Source organism: Triticum aestivum, chromosome 4A (genome assembly GCF_018294505.1).
Source record: "Triticum aestivum cultivar Chinese Spring chromosome 4A, IWGSC CS RefSeq v2.1, whole genome shotgun sequence".
NCBI lineage: Eukaryota > Viridiplantae > Streptophyta > Magnoliopsida > Poales > Poaceae > Triticum > Triticum aestivum.
This window is the reverse complement of record NC_057803.1, coordinates 354,020,783-354,027,958: the sequence shown is the minus strand read 5'-3', so window position 1 is coordinate 354,027,958 and position 7,176 is coordinate 354,020,783.

Genomic DNA, 7,176 nt, shown 5'->3' with positions numbered 1-7,176 from the left:
GTTGCCGATAGTGCTACTGGTTGTGTTGTTGCTCCACTTGCTACTGTTGTTGTGCTGGTGTTGCTCTTGCGAATAATGCTGGTAATAATGCCGCCTGCTATTCATACTACTGATAATGTTGTTGTTATTATTGTTGTTATTGTTGTTGTTGTTGTTGTTGCTATTGCTGTTGTTGTTGTTGTTGTTGTTGCTATTACTGTTGCTATTGCTGTTGTTGTTGTTGTGGTTGTTGTTGTTGTTGTTGTTGCTGTTGTTGTCGATAGTGCTACTAATACTGCTTGCTAATGTTGTTGTTGCTATGTTCTGCTCCTCATCTTGAGTAGCTGTTGGTCCTTGCGATCAACTGCTTCTCTTGATTAGCTGTTGTGTTAATGATGCTCTTGATGCTTTTGTTATACCACTTTTAAGCTCCTGATATCTTGATGTGGAGCAATTTGAAGATCTCTTTTGTTATCCTAATATTGTACTCTTGATCTTGATCTAGAGTACACCTGATTCCTAGATCTGGAGTAATTTGAAGATCTCCTGATTTGGTGTTGTCCTATGATGAGAAATTATGGCTACTGTGATCTATTGCTGCTCTTGAAGCTACGCCTCTTGATCTTGTATTGCACTATCAAGCACATGGATCTTGTACTCCACAATAGTGGAATAGATTTTGATTGTGTATCTTGCTGATGTGTGTTGAGGAATTACTTACGAGGTGTTGCTTCTCCTTGCCATGGGTGCTGTGATCTGTTGTTACTTCTCCTATCTTGCTAATTTGTTGCTTCTCATTGCTCTGGGCGGTCTGAGAAGTACCTGGGAGAGGAGCACCTGGGCACGAGGAGGAGGTCCTCGGCGCGCGAGGAGGAGGGCCATGGCACAAGGAGGAGGACCTGGGCGCACGAAGAGGAGGGCCAGGGCGTGGCAATGATAAGGCAGGGGAGGTCTAGGGCACGAGGAGGAGGACATGGGAACGCGAGGCTGGGTGCAGCCAGGCAATGGGGATGAGTTCCTGGATGAGTTCCTGGATGAGTTCCGAGATGGTGATGGATTCCTGGAGGAGGGGGCGAGAACCTAGACGACGGGGATGAGCGCCTGGACACGGCCGAGGCGCCTGGATGCGGGGCCGACACGAGGAAGACGGCATGTTCGAAATTCAGAATAAGGGTATAATGGTCTATTTGCACTTTTGTCGGTTGTGTTTGAAAATCCCTCACCGTATTATAAATATTTCCAGAGGGAGTAAGATTTTGCGGTTTAACACCAAGCATAGTTTCTTTCTTTCTTCATGTGTGCCTAGACGTTTGTGACCTTGTTATTTTCTTATTGCTATGATACTGTAATCTAGCCAAGGTGTCGTTTCTAGAAAATAAATGATGGATTGACTAGAAGAAAGTGTTATCTTGGTCGTACCTATGGACAAGTTGCACTAAGTATCATGTCGACTGGTCAGGCCCCAATTTAACTTTAATTTTGTTAGGAATATCAGAACATGATATGCAGCTGCACAACTACAAGTCCAGTCTACAGAACGACACACTTGTTCTGAAAATAAATGTTAGTGAAAACCATGTGGATGTAACACCCCATATGTAATCCTCCCCATGTGTGATATATCCAAGCTTGATCTTGACCTAGTTCCATGTGGGTTCCATCATGTTTGGCTTTATCTCCTTATTTTTTCCCGTGTCTTTTATTTGTTGCATGCCATGATCATGTTGTGTGCCTTTCATATTTGTTTCTTGCATCATCTTATTATAGCTTTGTGTCATTCATGTTATTTCCAAGTCCATCATGTGCATTTCCCCTACATGATGTTTTTTGCTTGCTCCACGTATGATCTTGCATCATCACCTCCTAGTTCCTTCTCCTTTCTTTTTTTGCAAGTGTCATTTTTCCTGCCCCAATAAATTTTTGTCTTTTCCCTATTAATCTTGCAACATGCCTACACCCTCTCTATAAATTTTTATCTCAATTAGACTTGGTCTGGTTGGGGTCAAAATTTCCTCAAGTTTGAAATTGATTAAAACTTGTGATAATTTTCATTCTCAAAAAATGTCCAAACCAATTTTACAATTATGGGCAAAAATATAGGGTCATGGGGATATGTTCATGCCTCTCATGCCCCTCTCCTATCTAGGGTCATGGAGAAAGAAAGAGCAGCAATAGTAGCCAACAGCTTCAGGCCTAGCAGCCTACCCGGGCCTTCCTAGCCAGTCACAGCCCATTAGCGCATGTCCTGGCCTCTTTCTCTCGCTAGCGTGGTAACAGCCACACTGGACACCCACACCGAGCCCGCATGCAGTGACCTCTCCCCTACGTTTTTATTCCTCCTCTCACCACCTCCCCCTCACGGTAAAACCTGCAAGCAGGGGCACATGGCCTCGGTGGCAAGCCACGGAGCTCGTACCCCTCCTATAAGACCCCAACCACGCCCTAGGGTTTCCCCTTCCTCTCCTCCCTCTCCTTCGAGACCGCTGCCACAAGTAAGGGGACACAAACACGTCGCTTCCACTGCCGCCCACGCCATGGCTGGCTCAGTCACGACCTTGCCGCCGGCCTAACTCTCCTCTGCGGCCTCCCCTCCTTCGTCCAAGTGCTCTAGAACGCCACCCTAGTTCTGTCCAGACACCAAACCGCGGGCAAGAACTCCATCCACGACGTCCCCGTCATCCTCTTCCTCCCCTACTTCACAAAGAGAACAAGACTGACAAGTTCCATGGCTCACCGTCGACGTTCCTCCGCACCCCCGGCCTCATCCTCATGTCTGCTGGACGCTAGGTGGCCTGTGTATGTGCTACAGGAGGTGCTCGGCTTCCCTTAAGCTGACAGAAGGCCAAGCTTTCCTCTTCCCTAGTGCTCGCCGGCGAGGCAAACGGGCTCGGCAATAGCCCCGGTCTACTAGGCTACTAGCAAGCGGCAACACAGGTGCAGAAAAGGATGATGGTGTTGTGCGAGCATGTGGAGCAGGCTTGGGGCCTGTATGCACGGGGTGAGGTGGAAGTAGAGGCTGGGCTCGTGCGCGAGCATGGCTCGACGCGGGCGTGCGGCTGCGGCGAGGGCCTGGGGGCGAGCAGGAGTGCGGGCAGTGTACGTATGTCGTTTCGCACACTGAGGAGACACGTTCCCTCTCAGAACCAACAGCCTTCTTGAGGGAAGCTCTGGTTTGCAAGAAGCTTAGACCAAAGCTTATCCCAATTCGGCCAAAAAAATTACCGCAGCATGGTGGTGACATGTCATGACACCATGCCAAGTTTCATGATTTTCAGGCGTGTTTCGGATTTACAGGAATTAAAAAACCAAGTTTCTCAATCTTTCCGATCGAGCCACGATGCCCAGATGTTTGAATTTCACTCCCATCTCTTGCATGGGACCTAGAAATTCACCCAAGGACACACATGTGATTTTCAAACAACTTTGGTGCACCGAAGCCTGTGCTTGTAGTTCAAATTTGAACTATGCACATTAAATGCGCAGAAACTCAATTAATGGATAAAAAATGTCAAACGAACCCTCAATAATTCCAAAATTTAGCACAATACTTCTATTTGGTCTAATCAGCCAGTGTAAAAAAATTAAGGCAGGAGAAGGCAGTGTACGTATGTCGTTTCACACATGGAGGTGACATGTTCCCTCTCGGAACCACAGGTTTCTTGAGGGAAGGTCTGGTTTGCAAGAAGCTTACACCAAAGCTTGTCCAAATTCGGCAAAAAAAATTATCGTAGCATGTTGGTGCCATGTCATGACACCGTGCCATGTTTCATGATTTTCAGGTGTGTTTTCGATTTATAGGAATTAAAAAACCAAGTTTCTCAATCTTTCCGGCTGAGCCACGACGCCCACATGTTTGAATTTCACTCCCATCTTTTGCATGGCACCTGGAAATTCACCCAAGGACACACATGTGATTTCTCAAACAACTTTGGTGCACTGAAGCATGTGCTTGTAGTTCAAATTTGAATTATGCACATTTAATGCGCAGAAAGTCAATTATGCACATTAAAGGCAGTGTACTGGAGCCTGTGCTTGTAGTTCAGATTTGAACTATGCACATTAAATGCGTACAAACTCAATTAATGGATAAAAAGGGCCAAACGAACCCGGAATAATTCCAAAATTTAGCACGGTACTTCTATTTGGTCTAATCTGTTAGTGTAAAAAAATTAAGGCGGGAGAAGGCAGTGTACGTATGTCGTTTCGCACAGGGAGGTGACACGTTCCCTCTCGGAACCACGAGCCTTCTTGATGGAAGCTCCAGTTTGTAAGAAGCTTAGACCAAAGCTTGTCCCAATTTGGTGAAAAAATAACCGCAGCATGGTGGTGCTATGTGATGACACCATGCCAAGTTTCATGATTTTCAGGCCTGTTTTCGATTTACAGGAATTAAAAAACCAAGTTTCTCAACCTTTCCGGCTGAGACACGATGCCCAGATGTTTGAATTTCACTCCCATCTTTTGCATGGGACCCAGAAATTCACCCAAGGACACACATGTGATTTTTGAAACAACTTTGGTGCACTGGAGCATGTGCTTGTAGTTCAAATTTGAATTATGCACATTAAATGACCAGAAACTCAAATAATGTATAAAAAAGGCCAAACGAACACGGAATAATTCCAAAATTTAGCACGGTACTTCTATTTGCTCTAATCTGCAAGTGTACAAAAAATATAGGCAGTAGAAGGCAATGTACGTATGTCGTTTCGCACATGGAGGTGACACGTTCCCTCTCAGAACCATGTGCCTTCTTGAGGGAATTTCCGGTTTGCAAGAAGCTTAGACCAAAGCTTGTCCCAATTCGGCAAAAAAATTACCGCGGCATGGTGGTACCATGTCATGACACCATGCGAAGTTTCATGATTTTCAGGCATGTTTCAGATTTACAAGAATTAAAAAACCAAGTTTCACAATCTTTCTGGCCGAGCCACGACGCCCAGATGTTTGAATTTCACTCCCATCTCTTGCATGGGACCTAGAAATTCACCCAAGGACACACATGTGATTTTTCAAAAAACTTTGGTGTACTGGAGCCTGTGCTTGTAGTTCAGATTTGAATTATGCACATTAAATGCGTACAAACTCAATTAATGGATAAAAAAGCTAAATGAACCCAGAATATTTCCAAAATTTACTACGGTACTTCTATTTGGTCTAATCTCCCAGTGTAAAAAAATTATGATGGGAGAAGGCAGTGTACGTATGTCGTTTCGCACACAGAGGTGACACGTTCCCTCTCGGAACCACGAGCCTTCTTGAGGGAAGCTCCGGTTTGCAAGAAGCTTAGACCAAAGCTTGTCCCAATTCGGCGAAAGAAATTACCGCAGCATGGTGGTGCCATGTGATGACACCATGTCAAGTTTCATGATTTTCGGCCGTGTTTTGGATTTACATGAATTAAAAAAACCAAGTTTCTCAATCATTCCGGCCGAGCCATGACACCTAGATGTTTGAATTTTATTCCCATTTCTTGCATGGGACCTATAAATTAGCCAAAGATACACATGTGATTTATCAGCTATCTTTGGTGCATTAGACCATGTGCTTGTAGTTCAAATTTCATACACGCGCACACAGCCCCCTCCTTTCCTTAATTTTTTCATCTGTTTTTTCCTGAAATTCCATTTATGGAAGGTGTCGCTTTCCAAATAGGGCCGGTCCAAATCTGGACATTCCATATTAGGAAGATTGCCATTTCGTTCTATTTTGATTTCTGGCAGTATTTGACTTGAAGCTTTTGTGAACATTTTTCTATATTAACATGTGCATATTATATATCATTTTGGGGTAGAAAACCCCAACTAATCCATTTGTGGCATTAGTTTTGTCATTTGAGCAAATATTGCTGCATGTCATATTTACTCAACTTCCCATTTTGTTATATTTGTGTGAATTTATGTAATCATCATATGAGCTTTCTATGCACATGAATTGGAGCATAATCATGCCATCTTACTACTAGAATTTATTTCATGGCATTACATGTACTGAGGTGGCTGCCACAAGCTTGTTAACATGCTAAGATAATATTGTTGTTTCCTAGTTGAAATCTGCTAAGTCTGAAACTGCCAGTAGTAAAACTTGCCATATTGTCTTGTTGGTTCGCACTAATCTATAACGATTTTCAACATGATCTGTAAACATGTTTTTATGAATTAATAGTACATTCATTCCATGCCTTTTGTTGCCATGTAAAACTAATGTATAATTACTTAAACTTGATATAAATATGCCATGTTAATATAATAGTTTGCTGTTAACAGAAGGTTGCGACTTGTGAGCTCAGTTGTGATTAATACTTGCATTGTATGTTTTTGCCGGGAGCGGACTCCCCCGGCAAGATCCTTGCCGGGAGACAGTTCTAGCAGCCCCGGCAAGACCCTTGCCGCGGCGACTCGTCCCGCACCTACGGAGCAAATCACCCTTGAGTCCACTGCCCCCAAAGGGCAAGGATTCGGGAGACATCCCCGTGGCGGCCTGTAGATCTTTGTGAAGACATTCAAGATCAGATACGCACTAAGGAGACGACAACCCTTGGAGGGATCCCAGCCGAGGAAGACCACAAGGCCCCTGGCAAGTGCCTTGGCGGGGATGACAGCAGGCGCCTCGGCAAGACCCTTGCCAGGGCCCCGGCAAGGCCCTTGCCGAGGACACCCGCAGGGCCACCATCAGGCCCACGCCGACTAAACCTCCACCACCGCATGCATGCAGCTGCCGACCCAACCAGCTGGGCAGACACCCACGTGGCGGCATGCAGATCTTCATGAAGACCCACCACTGCGCCACCTCAGCTGCCTGCCTACCTACATGGCATCGCACACGTCGTTGGCCAGGGTGCGTGTCGCACAAGAAGGAGCGGCGACAGACGAGACAGGTTTCTCCCCCGTCCCCGATAAAGCAAGGACACCTAAGCAAGACGCGTTAAATGTGCCTTGTCATGTGATGCGAGGGATAACCTCACAGCACTGTACCCTTTCCACCTCCTGTGTGCCACTGTGGCAACCACCTTTTTTCTATAAAAGGAGGCCCGAGGCGACCAGAGGAAGGATTCGGCTTTTTGGAGCTCCTCATGCCCCATAGCTAGCTCAAGAACACAGGTATACAATCCACCAAAGCAGGAGTAGGGTTTTACGCATCCTCACGGCCCGAACCTGGATAAACGAACCGTGTGCTATCTATTTGATCCGCTCTTCT